General features: G+C 35.9%; 1 protein-coding gene and 1 long non-coding RNA gene across 9 annotated transcripts in view; one reads left to right on the forward strand and one right to left on the reverse strand.

The window, feature by feature from the left end:
• RBMS3 (RNA binding motif single stranded interacting protein 3) overlaps window positions 1-21,229 on the reverse strand; it is a 1,259,852-nt gene that overhangs the window by 399,348 nt on the left and 839,275 nt on the right. The window lies entirely within an intron of this gene.
• On the forward strand, window positions 51-12,514 carry LOC141567188 (uncharacterized). Its single transcript, XR_012489630.1, has 4 exons — window positions 51-250; window positions 896-970; window positions 3,779-3,811; window positions 6,967-12,514. It is a non-coding gene; the product is annotated as an uncharacterized LOC141567188 (long non-coding RNA).

Here is a 21,229-nt window from a genome sequence, read left to right on the forward strand (position 1 = left end):
TCTCTGAATCCAAAGCAACCAGGAATAGAGGATTAAAATCAGTCGTTTGATCTAGCTCATCTTCTTCTCCAAACCAATGGCCAGTCCACTCTTTATCCCTAAGTATTGTGGCTGCCACCAAACAAATTCCAGATGTAACTGAGAGCTACTAGGAAGATGCAAATATGGCAGCAGGAAAAGAAGAAGTAGGAAATAGAAGGAGGGAAACATAAAAGGAAAGGGAGGAAATCAAGCCATACAGAGGACACAGGTATGAGGGTGGGGTGGGGGTTGGGATGGTAAGTCATAGGAAACATAAATAAATAACTGAAAAGAAGCAGGAAAAAAGGAAAATTGTGTTCCATGTATAGTTCTTGTTCTCCTAATCACTCATTGGGCAATTTGTAATTCAGTAGAAAAGACTTGCTCAAATATGAAATGATTTCCATTCTCTTTCTGCAGCTTTTATGTGTAAGAGTTAAGCTTGTTAAGAAAACAACCACACCTATTGGCCAATATTCTCTATCTCAACAAATGTTTTATATGCTAGAGTTTGGCTATTATCTTTTCTGTGTTCTTGCTGTTAGAAACATTGTGTAAAGAGCTTGCCTGGCAAACTGAGAGGCTGTCTTCCTCTTTGGGAAGTGGTTACAGAATGGAGAATTCGGTGCTGAGGATGGGGGAGAGGTTACCTGCCCTGGGTGACTTGTAGCTGGAACACTACTAGATGGCTACTTTGGAAGCCGACATAAGACATTTGAGAATGAATTTATAGAAGCCTGGTTTGTTTTCTGGTTTGATCTACTTTTGCTTTTTCCTTATGAAGCTTCCAAGGAATTTTTAAGAACCCCCCAGAATTATCCTTCATTAAATTTTTATGACTGGATTTCTTAAGAAAATTTCAATCCACAAACAGGCTTATCCAGCAACTATGGATGAAATGGGACCTGATATAAACTGCTCTCTGAAAGACCTTGGACTCAAAGAAACGGTAAGTGGTTTCTCGAAAATATCTAATAGTTTTTATTTTTGTTTTTGACTTGGTCATTTTGTGTCTTGACGTCATAGCTACTGAAACAGTTGGATTAAAAAAAATACCTCGGCAATAATGAAAAATGTGCATGTATATATAATATCTATCAAGGTATAGACAGTTCTATATTGTCTTCTTACTTTAATAATGGGATTTATAATAATGAGAGGTGGTTTTATTTTCCAATTGCTGTGGCAAGTAATTGAAGGATGAGGAATGGTTGACAAACTGCTTAGGACCTTGATGAAAATGAGAAGAACATTATTACCTACATTGTATTGATCAACATTATAATGAAAATTGTCACCAACAATTCTTGAATGAATTTCTGAGTGGCATTTAGGATGAAGAAGGGTAGATTCTGTGCAAAATTTAAACTGGGTGGGACACTAATAAAAATAAAACTTAATAAGGTGTTGATATCTAAACAGAGCATGATTTACTGTTATTTGAAGATATTTTCTAAGATATCCATAGGCAGTAACTTCAGAAATCATGAACTTGCTATTATCTCTGATTAGGTAGACAAGAGGTGTCAAAGTCGCCTATGACACCTTCAATTCCATGGCAGAAAGAGTCCACTCCGGAGAAAGAAACATACATTTCCTGTCACCTAAACAAAGCATTACCTGTCTCCCTGGACTAGCAGAGTAACATCCATGTGGGAGGCATGACCATTGCACAACTAGCCCTGACATACTTTTATATTTTGTCAAAATTTTAGTTCAAGTCTTTGAAAAACCACTTTTTAATTCCTGACTGGGAATGACATTTCAATTTCTTTTAAGGTAAGCCCATCAGGTTGTTTGTTTATTTGTTTCAGACGTACATGAGAAGTTATACAGGATGTATTGTTTTATGTACTACTTCTTTACCTTTTTCTAGCCACACTTATCTCATAAATTAGTGTCAAATATGGTGGAGGCTATATAGCAAGTGTACTGAGGCAGTAGAGTGAAATGATTAGATCACAAACTACCTGGATTTGAATCCTAACTCTGCCACATACTAGCAGTGCATACTTTGGCAGTGTACTACCCCTCTCTGTGCCTCCTCATTCCCTTCTTCTGTAAAATGAGTGATCGTGAATAAGGAGAATACCTACGTTCCAGGTTGGCATGAGATTAAATGAATATATATATATATATATATATATATATATATATATATATATATATATATTATGACAGCAACATGTTCAGCACTAAATAAAGCCTTTTTAAAAAGTCCTTACTGTTTTTTGTCAGTGTGTTTTATTCTGGTAGAATCTGTTGCTAACCTGCTAACCATTAAACAATGTTTTCCTTAGGAAAACTGACATTCTGGGGCAGACTGAAAAGAGAGTTCATATTGAGAATTTCATTCTATAGTTTAAATGGTCAAACGACAGAAGGCCACAGTTCTGGGAGCATGGACAGCCTTCCCAGCTTTCTTTGTGTTCCTGAAGAACTCAATATATAACCTATTTTATAATATTGGATAACAAACTTGTGAAATACATCCTTCTTTCAGAAAGACCAAAGAATGCTGTGATTGGCAGTGACCACGATGGTACAGAGAGATAGGAAGACTTTTTGTTGTTTCAGACAAGCTGAGAGGAGCATCCGTTATAATGTTATACACAGAAAGCTCCACTTTTATAAGACAGTTTGCATGGTGATGGACCTCTTCAAATCATAGCTGAAATGCCTCCTTCTTTGAGGCACTGAGAGTTTGAATCCCCTTTGTAAAACCTAAATTAATAGCATACGAGTATTTACAGGGATATACAATATTTTAATATTTTATTGAAAGTATCTGCTCCATCACAATTGAGTAATATTAGTACTGCATTTTTTTCCCCAACTTGAAATACCTTTGCTGTTTTTTATACTGGTTATGAAAGCAATACAGTATACGCAAAAAAAAAAAAAAAAAAAAAAAAAAAATCATAGAGTATTAAGAAAATAAAATTACTTTTAGTCTCAATATCTAGAGATAATCATCAAATCCAGTATCATACTATACTTAATGTTTTATAGCTTCTTTCTTTTTCAATTAGCAAAGTACTATGGATATTATACTGTATCGGCACATACAAACATATGGTATCTTTTTTATTGGATACGTAGTATCTCGTATGAATAAATTATAATGTACATATAATTTATTTCTCATTTGAAAGGCTTTTTGTGTGGTGCCTCTTTGCTGCAATGATAAAAAATGTTACAAAAAATGCCCCTGTAGATACAACTTTATAGATGTGTCCAAATATTCCCTTAGCGTAAATTACCAGAAGTGAGATAGTAGTGTCAAAGGTAAAGCAGTTTCATAAAGTCTTTTGATTTGGCCTCAAAATTACCCACCCAAAGGATTGTACCAGTTAACACACCTTCACCAGTATGTATAATTAGGGGTCAGGAAACTACAGCCATGGGCCAAATGCCACCCACTGCTTGTTCTATAAATAAAACTTTATTGGAATACAACCACACCCATCGGTATGGACCACAAAACTGGCCCTTTATAGAAAATATACGTCAACCACTGATAATTGGCCATCGTCTTGTCATGATAACCTATCATTCAACATCCCCACATAATGCGCACACACACACACACACACACACACGCACACGCACACGCACACGCACACACACACAGTATTCCTCCCACATATTTCCTAATCTAAGAATATTCTCTTCAGTGGGATTTCTGGTAATTGGAGAACACTGTAAATCTTGTAAAAAAATTATAAAAACTTAGCCTAACCTCTTTGTTTTACAGATAAACAATTGATGTTCAAGGAGCACAACTGAGGTAAGTAATACCTTACAATTACTACTATATAATCAACTACGGTGTTTGGACTCTCAATTTAGTAATCTTTCTGCTGTATCCAAATGTTTCTAAGGAAAAGATTTTAGGAAATAAAAACTATTCAAGGGAGTTTTTGGTTGTAGCTTATCTGCTAAAATCCCAAATTTGTAAGAGTTTTCAAGAGAACATGGACTAACTAGATTTCACGAGTGAAATAAAACTTTAAAAATTGAAATGATTTAATAAATGTCTCCATGATCTTATTGCTCCCTACTTTCTGTGAGTTCCCTTTCTCCCCATTACTTAAATCTTTCTTTATGTGATATGAAGCTCTGGCGAAATAATACTGAATTGATAATCTTTTTCCTCCTCTCTTTTATAATCTGGTTGGAATACTAAGGTTACAGTGGAAAACACTATTTCCTTGGTTTTTCACCTCCTCCTTAGTATACTATGTTAAGGCAGCAATGGCAATTTGCCTGATAATTCTCTTAGCATTATAAAAAATAACATTACTTTAAAAAATATTCACTCTTTCCATAATGGTCATCACAATAAACTATTAAATATCATCAACAGGATGATGAACAGTCATTTGACATCTTATAATAAAAGTTATTTTATATCGATCCAGTCCCTTTATTGTCCCAATAATTATGTATATTTTCTATTTTAAAAGAGTATTACTACCATTCTAGAAAATAGAGAAGAGTCTGAAAAAAATGCTGACTATTGGATCTTACAGTTTCTTTATAAATCAGATTAGAGAACACATCTTAAGTCAAGCATTGTAACATTTTCCATGACACGTCAGAAAATGACCTAAATGATTTTGGGTCCCTTTATTTATTTGGTAAATATAAATTGTCATATCATGCGTGCTTTTTTTTTTCAAAACCTTTTTTTTTCCCAAAAGACAATCTGAACTGTTCAAGGATTATGGTTTTGTTAGCCATTTTTTCTTGCTTCATATTTTTCTTTTCTGTTTTACTTCAAACTGAGTTCAGAAAATGTAAATCTTTACCCAGAAGTTGCAGCAGGATTTGGGTTTATCTTTTGATAGGAACATTAATCCCTAATCCAGAACTTACAAAACATGTTTCCCAAAGTTCAAGGAGAAACATGGTCTCTAAGCTGTTTATTCCCCTCCCCCTATGTAGTAGGTGACCCTCCCTCTTTCAAAGAGGGGACACTGTCCAGAAGATTGTTTCCCACGTGGAGCATACTGATGCTTGATCATTTCTCTTAAACTTAAAATCATTTAAAAATATTTGTATCGCTTCTAAAATGCTTATGGACTATTAAAATTTACATTTACCAAGAAGGGTGAACAGTATTTTACAGATTTCTTAAGAGAGTCTCTGATCTTTTCAGCAAAGATAAAGAAAAGAAGCTAGTCTTTGACATAAATGCCCCTGGGGGATGGTAAAATAAGAGGAAGGAAGAATTATTCAAACTTTGCAACTGTCAGCCAACCTAGAAATGGCTCCACGCTTATTAGAGAGAACAGAGCAGTTAACAGGGTGAAAACTGTCACCTCTCTTGCCATTTAAAAATCAGGAATGTTAATTCTTGATTTTGGGCAAAGAATACCATCTACTTGTCAGAATAAGTGACAGGTAGTTGGGTACGAGGCTGCACTTCTGGGAAGAAAGCTGAGCTTGGAATATATTTGGGGGAGTTTTTCATATGTAGATGGTACTGAAAGCCCTATTTTATATTCATCTGGTGCTTACCACTGTGAAATGTAGGTCCACCCACCTAAAGCAGTTACAGGTGACACAGAGAAAAAACTTAGTATGCACATTCATGTTCCTGGGAGCCATACAATGGTTATGGTTTTCTGCCTAGTTCTCTGAAATCATGTGCAAACAGGCAATTGAGTGAAGATTAGTTGCTACCATTTGCATGAGAATAACAATACAATTTGGAAGAGTAGAAAACACTGCTGAGAAACTTACAAAAGTGTGAAGAAATTGATCCCTACGTCAAATAGAGATGAGCCCAAAGATGTATCTCTACTCCTTCTCAAATAAATATTATGGGAGTAGATAAAAGGTTTGTGACACCAGCCATCAACCCAGACCCATGGCAATGTGTCAAAGGCATCACTCAGTGTACTGACAGGAGGAGGTAAATCTACACTGTCTGGGTACAATTCTGGGTCTCAGGTCTGCTAGCTAACTGAGGGAAGTAGTTTAATATCGCTGGCCTCAGTTTTCTCATCTGTAAAGTGGGGATTATAACTTTACCAATGCTGGAGAGTTATAATGGGGCTATACTGAGATCACGCATGTAAAGCCTTGATTCCAGAGCTCAGCACAGATCCAGAGCACAGTACACATTAGCTAGTAGGATAACTTGTAGAAGCATTCTAGATACTACTCAATATGTTACAAACACAACAGAAAGATTATGTGAAACTATTGATTATTAAGGAACAAATGCTGTCCAGGGTACAGAGTCTTATGTAGTAGAGTCAAATGAAGTAAATTAACTGCCTAATGGAAAATTTCAATCAAGATGACACAGAACCAAATTAGAAAGAGGGAATTCTGTTATCATATATATCAGGGAATGTCCTCCTTCCAATTTGTCATGGGGGAAACACTTAATCCTGTCTCAATCACTTTGGCTTTAAGGAATATATAAGAAATAAAAATATCCCCTTTACAATGTTTTAGGACGTATAACCGATGGACAAAGAAAGATTAAGTGCATTTTAGTTGAAATGAAAACTAAAATTTAAAGATATTTAATAATTAATTTAAAGCACTCTAGATTTTTTTATTTTTTTATTTTTTATTTTATTTTTTGTACTTTTTCAGTTTTATATTTTTAATATTAGTTCCAGGTAGCTTTTTTTTTCCTTTTTCACTGAATGAAACACAAAGAAAAAGGACAGACTATTACTAAGATGCATTTAGGTGAGACATATGGAAGAATGTCGGAATGATAAGTGTTGCTAAATCTTGGACCAAACCTAAAGAGAAGACAAACGTTTCCTCCCCTTACACTCTTCAAGGAATAATCAGTTACCTCTTGTGAATAATTCCAAAGTAAACTTAGAGAAAAGAGCTGTGATTCTCTGCTAAGGAATATAATTGAATATTTAAGGGTGAGCATTTTAATGACTTTGAACTTTGTGCTTGTAGGATACTCCCAATGTCTTCCCAGTCTTCAATACCTCTTGGAGAAAACAGAGCGACACTTCATCTCTTCAGAACACAGTGAAAACCAACAATTAACTCAAAAGGACCTCCAAGGAACTAAGGACAAGGCAGAGAGTTCATGTATAAAAACTTAGGCACTTGATACCTAGATGACCAGATTCTATGTACTCTTATTTTACTCACAGTTAAAATGAGCTTGGTTATCTGATTTTCAAATCCTGAGCAGGTTGGATACAATAAATTAGAAGGGGTTAAAGAGGCCATAAAACTGGTAAATGAAATAGTGCAAATTCCAAATACACTTGAGGCTGGGGCTCCTTGTGTGGACTAAGATTACAAGGCCACAAAGTACCGTAGAGTTAGCACCGTATTCATACAGAATAAAGTCCAATAACCTTAAATTGCTACAAAAGTGTATTTGTATTTGGTAGATTCACCTTCAAAAAGCAAGAAAGGGCACAATCCAATTTAAGAAATAGTTTCATTACAAATAGCTACCTTTATTTTTTGAAACAATAGTATGTTTTGTTTCCAAAAGGGTAGGTCCTCGGCTTTGCTAACCCATATCCATCATAACTCATTTCCTGCAAATCCTAAATAACTATGGTATTGGCTGCCAAATGGAACTATCTGAATCAGAGGTCCAAACTTCAAATGTAATTTCTGTGATTACATCTCATTCCTCTGTTATGCAAATTCAAATTAGTGACCAGTGGGAAAGTGAGCATCAAAAATGAGAAAAATACTTTTTCCATCTTAACATCAATGTTAGAGGCAGTACTGCGATGATCTTAGATATTTTAGATATATTTTCTCATGTAATCTCAATAACCGTGAAATTGAACATTCTTCTTTTAGAGTTGAAAAAAATAACCTGGAAGGTCACAGAGGTCATGGAACTTGACCAAGAACACACAGCCAGATATGAATCCAGGTTGGCTGTACACTGTGCTCCTTCACAGACAAATGTGTCTTTACTGACCACAAGGTCAAAGTTGACCAAAGTGAACCAATTGCTACTTAGTATCTTCTCTTTATAACAGTCTGACTTATATAAAAGGAATACTGAAAAAAAAAAAAAATCCAAAGTCTGTAATTTTGAAACATAATTCTACCCATGGTACCGTTTTTCAGCACCAAATTCAAACTCACTGGCTTCCAAGGAACTCTTATTTAAATAAATTAAGAATATTTCTTTCAGAATTTTCTGCCAGGAAAAATTTTGGCCTCTCCTGAGGAACTTCCTCAGTTATAATAAGGATAACAATGTTCCTTATTTGTGTCTCTTTTTGTTTGGGTTACCAGGAAGCTTAGTGTTCAATAACAGTATATATTTCCTCCCACTTCCTGTCAATTCTCTGGTTTTCTATTTCTAGTTCAAGTTTATTATATTCATTGTAAAGTGTATGCTTTTGTAAGTCACCTCCAGTCTTTGTGGGAAATCCAGGGTACATAAATTGTACAGAGCGGACCATTTACAAATGTGTTTATGTACGTGACTGCAACATATATGCTCCAGTATTTGACTGATTTTCTATGCATCCACATTTGTTTTTATTCATGTTCCTCAAGTAAAACCCAATGTAAGTCGATAGTGCTTTCCTATGATACATGATAAACTACCCAAAAATGTGGATCGTGCATTACTTTTAGGCCCGAGCATATAGAGTGAGTTAACATGATGGGTAAAGTCTATTTTCCTAAGTATGGAATTCTCTGCCCCCTGATTTCCAAATTTTATAAAAACTTGGGTATATGCACACATACAAACCAAACAGAAGGCTTGAAACACTTGCCCACACCATGTATTAATAATACTCAGCCATGATTCATGTTGTGGAGATGAAATGGAAAATATTCAAACTCATATTATCAGAGGCAGATTTGTTTTTAAGAGAGCTCCAGAGTGGTTCTTGTGAAGAGGGCACAGAACTTTCTTGAAATAACTTTCATCCACGCAATTTAGTTTAAGGTATTTTGGTAACTTCTTAGGAGTTCAGGGTATTCACTAGCATATACTGACTTCAAATTGCTATTGCCAAGGGGGCAGATTTGGAAGCCAGAATGCCCTTCTATTAAAATACTTCTGATTTCCAAGTAAAATAAATTAGTATTTCACCTAGTAAAGAAAACTTGGGGCCAAAGTTAGGGCCCTGACAAACCATTTCAAATTCCACTTGAACTAATAAAAACCTACCAGTGGTCCATTTTGCCAATGTAAATATATTTTCAAATTGGGAAAAAGAGAAATTATTTGTGAAGGTTATAAGGGTAGCAATTCAGTCATGAATGCTCTAGAAGCTTCATCTTTGTACTAGAAAAACAGTCTTTTAGTCGCTGTCCCCCATACGTCAGTTTTATCTTCCTTACCTCTGTTCCCATTCTCCCTCAACAAAAGCTCCAGAAACACATATATCTTTTAAAAATTATTAATACAATAACCAACACAAATCTTTTTGGGAAAATTAATTTGGAAATTTGGGCAAGCCATCATTCCTTGTGTTTCCTAGAAAGGATGCACATATTACAGCTAATATGAAATAAGAATTATTATTTTTCTTTCCCTAGCCTTAGATACTGTTATGGGCTGCATGTTTTGGTCCCCCCAAAATTCATATGCCAAAGCCCTAACCCCCAATGGGATGATACCAGGAAGGAGGGCATTTTGGAGATAAAATTAAGTCTAGACGAGAGCATAAAAATGGAGCCCCAATGGTGGGGCTTAGTGTACTTACAAGACAAAGAGAATAGAGCCTAGCTAGCTCTGTTCCCCCATGTAAATATGGATACAACCAAAAGATAGCCTTCTGCAAGCCAGGAAGAGGGTTCTCACCAAACTCCAAATTTGCTGGCACTCTGATCTTAGGCATCCCAGCCTCCATAAGTATGAGAAATAAATGTTTCTTGTTTAAGCCACACAGCCCAAGGCACTTTTATTATTTTATTTTATATGATTATTATTATTTTGTTATAGCAGCTTGAAATAGCAAAGACAAATACTCTTACAAGAACTTAAAGGTTGTAAAAATATTAGTCCACTATCTTTAAAGTCATTTCAAATTGTACCTCTGAGGCACACTGACCAACACGTTTAAACGGTTCCAATCCTCATATTTCATGCTATCACCTGCATTCAGGAAGAAAGTGCTTTTGTCATCCTAAATGGTAAGAGAGACAGGCACAGAAAGTGACAGTTCATTTTCTCTCTCTTTCTATTTACAATTTAGGGTGGCATCCCAGTGAAATAATTAATTGACCTGCCCAGCAAACAAATAAATCACACATTCAATATGCTGCTTGAAATTTGCAGCTCATTTCAGCAGCTCGGCTGTGCAGCACAGCTAACATATGAGGCTGGTAAGCTCTTGTGACACGTCTCCAAGACTTCCTAAGCCCTTGCAAGGTTATGGTGGTGAAATATGACAGAGATGGTGGCACAGTTATGATAGCATGTGTTCCAAATGAGTAACTATCAGAACAGAACACACAACTACAACTGAATCAGTGCAACACGTGGTCAGACTATGACGAAGGGAAGGGAGCAATCTTAATAATCATTTGGTAATCTTGGAAGCATTTTGTTTTTGTTTCTTTGTTTGTTTTTGCAAGTCTGAAAAAAGTAAAATATGCCGATCTAGCATACAGCACTTCATTTCTGAAACACACACACACACACACACACACACACACACACACAACTTCTTTCACTTAAATGCCAAGCTTCCAGTTACTGAAATACCCTAAATGACTGCTTGGCTCCTGTTGTGTAATTAGTGGAGGAACATGCAGGCCCACCAAGAGATCTTGGCATTGCCTTTCTCAGATATTGTCTATGTGGGAAAGTAGTACAAATCAGAAAGAAATCTGAGACTGCCTACTACGCTAACTTTCAAGGGGTTCAGAGGCCATTCCTTCGGAGGACTACATATGTCTAGCTAATTCTATGAAGATTCTGTGAAGATGACAATTAAATAGAAATAAGGTTAGTGCATTTGAGAAACTATTAGAACAATTATTTGTTGCTCATTCTCAAACGTATGTAATCAAATGTTGCTGACACGTCAAGTCAATAGACTACAGGCACACCAGAAGTAGATCACTTTACTAGAAAGAGGGAAATAACTAATGGGATGCTTGGTTGAATTTTCAATAAGCCCATGAGATGAGTCATGTGGTCCAAACTCACCGTACTGAATACCTCTTGATCGGTTGCAATTCTACTGCTATTTATAGCAATTAAAAGAGAGCAATGGCATCAACCATTGATCTCATATTTAAATGCCTTATTAGACAGACATTTGTTTTATGTGTCTTACAAATTCTTTATTACTCGAGTGTCAAGAGAAAGCCTGTGAAAGGGACAGTGATATAGACTAGGTTTTGCCAAACTCCAGTTCTGAGGACTCCAGATTTGAGGAAACTCTGTTATCCTAATTCTTCACAGATCTCAGGAAAGTAGAAAAAGTTAATCAGGAGAATTGCTTATGGAAAGGGCAAAATAAAGTTACTAGAGATAACAATTCGCTGCTATTTAACAAAGGTCAAGGAATTTTAACAGTGGCTTGTCGTGAAAAATTACTGGAAGCGATCTTATAATTCAGCACATGAGATTACAGAATGCTGCATTTACCATGTCACACAAATTGTCAAGATGAAAACAAATCACCTAATGACATTTGTACAATCTTTGTCTCTGTATCATGATATAGTCATCACCATCTCTAACACAGATACATCTTTGCTAGGTGAAGAGGATGTTTGTTATTGCTTTAATTCAGAATCGCTCTGAAAACCCCTAGGGAACGTTAGCACAATCATAGGAAGCCCTTTGTCTGACAATGGAATATCCTTAATAGAGAACTACTAGGTAAATGATCTTGTATGTTATGTGCTAAATTGCTTCATTACTTGTAGTCAGTTTCATTCACGGGAATAAAATATTTAGTTTGATATTTAGTTTGGTGGTTTGCATAACAGCAGCTGCCAACATATATCATAATGTTGACTGGATTTTTATTTTCTCAAATTGAGCTGGGCTTTCTTTCCTTCAAATACTTCCATTTAATAAATAATCCCTGTCATCAAAAAACTTCTAGTAATTAATATGTGTTACAGTTATAATTCCTCACCAAGTTTGCACGATGACAGACAATATAAGTGCATAATAACGTCAGCTGTGCTGCTGAAAGCTGTGGAGGCATACTTGAAGGTTGATGGACAATCAAGGCTTGTTGAAAGTGTAATTAATTTGTCACCATCTCGCAGATTTGAAATAAACTCTTCTAAATTTGCAGTGCTAAATATCTTCATGATCCAAGAGGTTAAACTAACTCCAACAAAATCTATACATCTAACATCGGCCATCTTAAATCTCTCAATGCTAACTGAAGGTACAGAGAATGTAGAAAAAAAATTGTCTCATGCTTAGCAGACAGGGATTGCCTCCACCTATGATAATATAAAAAAGATAAAATTTTTAGTTTTATTTCCCCATTAGAGAGTATAAATTTGTATGTAACTACAAAATAAGATATTTCTTAAAAGAGTGAGGTATACTTGTGTCCTTGTTTCACTCAACCAAAACAAAGGTGAGAGGAAAACCACTTCTTAGTTGACTACTTTTAGAGGCACCGGTATCCAGCCAGCCTTGCCTTTGTGTTGGCAGAAACTTCAGATTTCTTGTTCAAGGATAACTGATGGAGTTTCAAGTTAGAATGTGCTCGGTGGGAAAGACTTGTGCAGGATGTTGCTTGAATGTGACTTTTGCTCCCAGACTGCTGAGAAGAAGGAAAACTATGTCTTTTGGAAACATTCACTGCAACTACAGGTGGCAGGTGATAGATATTATGGGAGGATAGAACATAACATAGTAGGATACATGGGGAAATGAACTCAAGAACTTCCGATAATATCAGCCTGGTGTCTTTTCTGAATTTGAGTCACACCATTTAATTATTCTTGCATGTACATTTATTCTGTCAATAACATGAACATGGAAATATAACACATTTAGGAGTGACTTAGGAATGACCCATAATGTTGATCAAGAAACACTTGGTAAATACTTGCTTATTGTTTTTTTCTTTCTTTTTTTTTTAATCGTAGAGTGTTTAATGCTTGGCAGAATGAATAGATTACGAACAGATCTTCTCAATCTCTATAGCAAGAACTGAGCAGAAGTATAAACTCCAAAAGTAGTATTTAACAGATAATAGTAGTTAAAAATAATGGCATTAAAGTGAAACTGGCATAAGTATATCTAATCTAACCATTTGGGCCCAAATGTTTCTGGTTTGCGAGGACTTCATGATTGACAACATAAAATGTTCAGAAATGCAAAATAAGAAAAAAGGCACCTGAGAGAAAGGTAATTATTAGAAGCCTTTGAGGTAGAAATTTTCAAAATAAAATCTAAATAAAAATCTCAAAAATCAGAAAGTAAACTTGTATAGGTTATCCATTGGCTTAATACACGCAAAAGAATGTTCGGAGCCATGCTTCCCTCCTTTTTGTCACTACACAAAGTGAAGACGAAAAGGCCATACACATGCATGTGCTTTTGCTTCCTGTTAGAGTGATTTTGATTTTCTTTGCAATATCAATTTTTTTTTTTTTATTGCTTAGAGAATCAGGTCTCACACTTATTTCTTAAGAGCTTAAAAATTTTTCTTAATCAAAATGTTATGAAGAACTGTATGATGTAGAATAGATCCAGGGGCCCCCATGTTTGGAAGCAGAGAGCATGGACCCCCATTAACTCAGCTTCCCTGGACTCAGAATGGCACCTAAGGAATCTCTGTTGAATTCTGGTATTGCAAGGGAATCTTCTCTCAGGACATAACCTGAAAAGCACCATGAATAATAGTAGATTCATGGAACCATATATATATATATATATATATATATATATATATATATATGTGTGTGTGTGTGTGTGTGTATGTATATGACTATATATATATATATATATATATATATATATATATATATAGTCTTTCAGTCTAATTCTCATTTTGTAGGTTAGGAAAATGAAAATTAGAAGAGTTAAGCAGTACTTCTAAGTCCTCTATCTAATTATTAATAGTGAGACGGAGGAAAAGACCAGACATTAATTGAAAGCCGCCATCTTAGCAGGCAAGGTACTAATTCAGGCCTCCTAAGACTCAACGGCACTCTTTCTGTTATTCTAAGGAACAGAGTAAACAGAGGGGAGACCAAAATAGTTCATTGACCAGGCTTCTAGAAGAATGTACAAGTAATGGGAAAAGAGGGAAAATACTAGGGAATTGCTATGTGACTAAAGGCAGTTTACAATGATCCCCAACTGAGCTAGCCAAGTGTAGTTCAGACTCTATTTGTCTAAGTTTTCTTTTTGCTCCTCAAGTTTGTGTCCAGATTTGATCAATGCCGAGAAGGATAGAAGGTTAGCATCATATTACCAGGATGACATCCCGCACAAGCACAGAATTGTGTTTTCCTTGCTGCCTCAGCAAGAAGACTTGAGATGCTCAAACACCAAGGGAAGGGCACTTATTAGCAATGAAAACATCAGAAGCCGCAACCAAGGACATGTGGAACACCAGTTCTCTTATTCTATAAATACCCTAGCTACAAAATCCGGCTCCAAAACAGATCACAACATTTTCTTTTTAAATCACATTGTTTATGGCTCCTCACACATGAAGTGGAAAATAAAACAAATGAGGGACAAAAGGTATATCCCTTTGTATAAGAATAAAGGTGGGGGGTGTCACCATGCAGTCTGTATTTTAAACAAACTGAAATGCAAACAACCCAGGTAGAGCTCTTGGTTGAAGCCTGTCTTATGCAGCATTAGAATGGAATAGGGCTTCTCAAATTTTAATGTGCGTACACATCTCTAGGGATCTTGTCAAAATGAAGATTGACTACAATTTGAGTAGCACGAGAATGGACCACCATTCCCTGGGTACTGGCCACAAAATACTCAGCCTCCATCCCTCAGGGGGATGAACTGTGACATTTCTAACTCGTTAAATTCTCAAAATTTAAATTTTGAATTTTGCAAAACTGTAAGTATCCTGAGGAAGAATGACCCATTAAGATCTTGAGAGTAAGGAGCATTTTGAGCCCACCATTTAGACATCATTTTTTTTTTACCAACAGGATATTTTTATTTCAGGGTTATGGATACAATTGTTTAGATCAGATCATTAAAGAGTGTTCCTATAGTATTTTCCAATATCAGCTTCATTTAGCCAAGTTATTTCCCTTATCAATTTTACATACTTGCACCAACATATTTTAATTGTAACTTTATTAAAATTATTTTCTGGGTCAGTTATTTTCCATGAAAATTTTACAAATTGTCCTTCTTTAGTTCACATCAAGTTTTATCATTGTGAGTTTTCTTTTGTTGCTAATACTTGAACACATCCAAATATCTGGGTGAAAATTTTGTAATTCTGAATTTTTTTTATGTTATTTGATTGCTCTGGAAACTTTATGAGGTGCTGTTTTAGCTGTTGTCAGTTATTTTGTGTTAATTTCTATACAATTACTTGTTATAAATTTTATAAAAATACAGAGATTTGCATTTATTTCTCAGAACAAATGGTCTAAGAGGGGAAAGGCACTGGATGTCAGTACACAATAGGGCCAATGAATTTTGTGGAAAAGAGAATTTTGAGATGAAAGAACATGTTACAAGAGTATGTGGGGTAGGGGAAGCTTAGCAAGGGTAAGGAAATGTCTGAAGCAAATGACATACATTGAGATAAAAAAGAAAAAAATGGCTATCCAACTAAACACGCCATCCACCCTATCCACAATGTTGGTAAGTGAAATCAGTTTCCCATCCATCATGTAGTATATCAGCTCTTTTTAGATGTTTCTTTTCCTTTCGAATAATTACCCATCTGCATTTATGAAAGATTAATAGAATTTTACAAACACTGCTATAGATCCCATTTACTTACAAACTCTCTTAATTTCATAATGATGTTATTTGTGAGTTGTGCTTCTAGTCCATGAAATAAATATAAAACTTTTAATTTTATTCTTTGATAAAATACAGTTAGGGAATTAATCCTTAGACCTCACTGAAGCACCCACATATGTAGTGATCATCATATTTTACTAATGTTCCCCAGGAGAATGGCCTATATGAGTCAAAATGAATCAGTCGGTATATGCTATATTTCAAATTTAAAAAAATCAAAATGTCTGTGGGATGTATATAGTCTCTATATATTCCTGTATCTTGTTTATGCTCTCTTTATGAAAGAAAGTTTTTTTGGGGATTTATATTAAATAAAGCTGTTAAAATTAAGAGATGTGTTTTTATGACCTCTTCCATTTTCAAAAACCCCCAAAATTTTGTGAATAAAACAACATATATAGGCAAATTAGTGGTCATCTGTTTCCTTCTTTCTCTACAAATCTGACATCTCCCCATTCCTTTTCACTCAATAAATCAAAACTTACATTTGTGTTCTTTCCAGCAGTTAAAGTCATTATTTGGAAGATTGGATTCTGTGTAGTTAAAAAGGCTATTGTCCTGATATGGCTTCAGAGTCTCAGAGCACACATACTCGAAGGAATTGCCTTAGATCAATCAATATAGTCCCATAATCTCACATGTTTTCACTCTCACTGTCAATCATAAAATATGAGTAGGAAATCAATGTCAGAATCTATTTTTTATTTTCTCATATATGAGAGCAAATGACTCTTCTACCACCAAAACTTTTTCTAGACAGCAACATTCCAAACTTCTCAGACATTTTCAGTATGGTCCGCTCTCAAAAGCGTGGGTTTATGTCTCTCTATAAAAAAGATACTTGAATTGGAAAACAAATTCTGGAATAAGCATAAAATGTTTAAGAAAATTAAAAGTATAAAAAGCTCATGAAACTGCAATTGATAACATCTTTGAGGATCAGGGGTAATTTAAGTGATTGACCTATTATGTATCTTAGGTACTTGAATAGTGTGTGCTACTGTGGTTGGTACACAATTTTAGGAGACATAGTACCATATACACCACTTTCAAAAAGTTGTTAAACTAATTTACATTACTGAACGTTTCAGAAATGTTTTGTATTTAGAAGAAGAAAAACAAAACAAGAAAGACACTAAAAATTTCATACTTGGTATTTATTTCTATGTGGACGTTCTAGATCTAAATCAGGCAGTGACTCTATATCGAATCACAGAAATGTCATCAACTGTTATTTCTTTGAGTGACATTATGCCAAATAAGAACCAACAGTTAAGGTGGTAAAATCCTAGGACTTCTGGAGAGCTGATTTATATGAAACATGGAAAATGTAGAGTAGACTTTTAATAGAAACTATGACACTCCTCCTTTCTCCCAGTTATCTGGGTAGTGTTTACTGGATTGAACAAAATCTCAGACCCACATTTACTGCAAATATCTGAGTTCAGGCCAACTGTTCCCTAATTTGCTACTTATTTACCCATGTCAAGGCACTACACTAGATTGGAAAAGAGTGCTCTAAATCCTACTTTAGGGCTTTACTTGTTTAAATGGTGTCAGACAGGTTTATACCAACCATAGCAACATACATTATTCAGGTATCTATGCTATGTAAGAGGTTGATCGCTTAGACTACCCCTGAACCTTAAGGAATATTATCAATTGTATTCTCATGATCATTTTATACTTTAAACTTTTATGAGCATTTTGTGCTTACCCTAGGATTTGTTTTCCACTCATTAGGAGTGTGTCTAATAGAAGTGAAAAGTATAATTCTGCATTTTCATACTGCTGACTTTAGTATTACCAGCATAGTTCTCATTTAAGTAGCTACTTCCCCCTTTTTTTTGTCCTATTCCCCCAATTGACCATGTAAATCAATGATGGCACTCACTGGATCCTCGTAGACATGGTGACCAGGTAGCCTCCAGGAGGATACCTTTAAATATTTCAGAGTTAGCATCAGTAACTCTGTTTTTGTTCTACAGCTCAAAAATCCCCTGCACTTCTCAACAAACACATATGATGATTTACAGATGATGTAATACAGAATTGTACACCTGAAATCTATGTAATTTTACTAACAATTGTCACCCCAATAAATTAAAAAAAAACACATATGATAAAATATGCTTATCCATACATCTAATGGAATCTCTCTCTCTCTCTATATATATATATGTATATGTATATATATATATGTGTGTATATATATATATATATATATATATATATATATATATATGATGGTAGAAAATACTGCTTAGCATAAGAAGGGATAAGAGGGAGGGATAAAGAGAGGAGACATAGGAGAGTATGAAAGAGAGAGGGAGGGAGGGAGAGAGAGAAAAAGAAAGAGAGACCAAGACACAAAGAGGAAGGGAGGGATGGGATGAGATGGGTTTATGAACATGTTAGCTACCTTCAAATATTAGAAAGATCACATTAGACCTATGTTGTTTGCTAAAGAGAAAAAGAAGTGTCTAAGTGTAGAATCATAAGGAGTCATAGTTCAGCTGTCCAACAAGTCTTGAAAAGTGACGTCCTTATTATTGGAAATAGTGAAAAAAAATTGGAAAACCCCCCTGAGGACTGCTTAGAAGATGCATTAGCAGTTGTGGATCTGTGCCAGTGCATTGCTTTTCAAGCTTTAATTTGCAGATGAAACTTTGGGGGTCTTGTTAAAATGCAGATTCTGACCAACAGGTCCAGGGTGGGGCTACAGACCGAGTTTTTGTAAGAAGCTCCCAGATGATGCCCAGGCTGCTCCCCTGTGGAACACACTCTGAGTGTAAATACTGAGCATTTCCTCAGCCAGGTTGTGAAAGAAAGAAATTCACAAGTCAAGAGTTAGCTACACTGCACACTCAAATTTCATTGATAAAATAGCTAAATCACCCTGTCTTTTTAGAGGGAGAAAATAGCTGGAAAACAACACTTCAGAGATAATAGCGTAAGCACTGGGATAATAATACTAAAATGCCCTCAAAGAAAATTGGCAGCAGTTCCAGATTCAGACCCAGCATAGACAACTGTGAGGAGTTTGAAACTGAATGTAACCACTAATATTGAAATTGGACCCTGCCAGCTAATAGCATGTTCACACAAGCCAGTGTTTAGGGGACAGAGATTGAAGATTGAAGAACTCCGTGATAAGACAAGGATCGGAATATGTTGTATCACTGAGCCATAGTGGGAGTGGAATTACAAACCAACACACTGAGCTGCTCTCTCTTCCTTTTGACCTTTGGACTCAAGCAAACCCAAAACGGAAAGAGAATCGGCATTTTGGTTGCATCCCATGCTACTTTTAATCAGCTGCAAAATCCTGCTGCCGTTGAGAACACTGCTCCTTATTCTGTGCAAACAGCTTGACCACGGGCCAGCTGAAGGGCTGTCACTCGGTCAACAGGAAGTGAGCGTGGACAAAAGGTCCAAGTTTAGGAATTCCTCTCTGGATTTTATTTTGATACAGAGCCTAGTCAAACTCAGTTTTTGAGGCCAGAGCCAGAATAAAAATGAGCTCACAGGCCAACTGTTGGCTTTTTAAAATATATATATATATTTAAAGTCACAGTCCCGACAACACAGTCGTGCATAGAAACCCAAATAGAGGAAAAGCCAGAATGCAAGAGAGGGCTATGAATTCCTTAATCTAATGTATTTTCAATTACATTGAAAATCTGTTTTATTAATGTTTTGCCCACTAAAAGAAATTCATTCTTCAGATAATTTCTTTTGCTCTTTGTAATCACAAGAGGTCATTCTTAAGAATTTAAAGGGAGCCACCCATATCTTCCCAGGGAAAAATGTTTTGGGAAATCAGCATACGGTGTGTACATTTTAAAGGAACATCACCAGCCCTTAGGCACCATAAGGAGCACCTGCATTTCCTTTATCTTTGAAAGGTTTCATGTCGTAAGGTACTGAGTTTCACTGAAACCTTTGTAAGTTTTGTAGTCAGACGGAGTCAAGTTCAAATCTTAATTCTTCCACTTACTGGATGTAACACATGAGCCTGAGTTTCCTCTTATTGAGATTTCAATATTATGATTGTGGAAAAACATAGGTAACAAAAGAGGATACAAAATAAATGCTTTGAGAAATTATATCAGAATGCCCATAGGGTTGTCATGGGCATTGATGGCGAGCACATATGTAAAACTTCTTGAGTATAGTAAGTCATCAGTGGTAGACCAATAATAGATTATAGCTGCTATAAGACTATTTGCCTCATTAAAGGTAACTTTCCGGGAATCAACTGATTCGAGAAAGGGCACTGAAAAGAAAAGACACACGTTTCTTTTTCCTACAGTGTGTCCTCCTAGTCCCAGTTCCCACCAGACAGCTTTTCTGTAGTTCTTGCTTTCACCAAATGGCCTCAACTTCTGGGTTACTGTAGCCCCACTTTCTCCCACCCTGGTCTGGATCTAAAGTGCCAGCATCTACCTGTAATCCCACCTCCTCCCTCTACCCCTGCAGACCTAGGCATGCTGGCAGTTCCCTACTATCCTAACCTCTGGGTTGCCTCTCTAGGCTGTGTTTGTCTTCTTAGCTCTTCCATCTCTATGCAAACAATTCCTCTTTATGAACTGCCTGGAGGCATATCCGTTTTCCTGATTTGACCCTGATTATAAAATGCCATAAAGCAAGCTGAGTCTTGTAAAATGGGTAAGACTGGGTTACACTAAAATGAAGATAAAGGACATTCCAAATCGACTGCATGCCCAAAGAGGATGAAATAAATCACAATCTTAAACTTTCAACAAGAAGGTCAACAGTAGTTATATTTTATTAAATACACAAGGTTGGCCGCATCAACCTTATGCACCTGAGTGGTTAAAAAGTTCCAGAACTAGCCGATCTGGATTGGAATCCTGGTTCTGTCACTTATTGATTGCATGCCTCTCCTTGCCTCAGCTTCCTCATGTGAAAAATGGGATACATAATAGCACAATGAGGATAAATCAACTAATCTACATAAGGAGCCAAGAACAGTGGACGGCACAAAGCAAGAGCTTCTGTATTTGTGGCTTCCGTTAAAAATTGACAAACAAATTTGTCAGCACAGATTTATATGTTATTAACTCCACTTTTTGGCATTCCCATTCAAAATAAGCTCAAAACCACAAAGAGGGAAATTGTTCCCAGGAACACAGGTTGCTGAGGGCTGGAGTTCTGGCTACGCAGGTCACTGCTGTGTTCCCTGCACATGTCACTTGCCTGACTCGGTGTAGGAGACCAATACGAGGAGTGAATGAGCAG

Source organism: Rhinolophus sinicus, linkage group LG10 (genome assembly GCF_036562045.2).
Source record: "Rhinolophus sinicus isolate RSC01 linkage group LG10, ASM3656204v1, whole genome shotgun sequence".
Taxonomy (NCBI): Eukaryota; Metazoa; Chordata; class Mammalia; order Chiroptera; family Rhinolophidae; genus Rhinolophus; species Rhinolophus sinicus.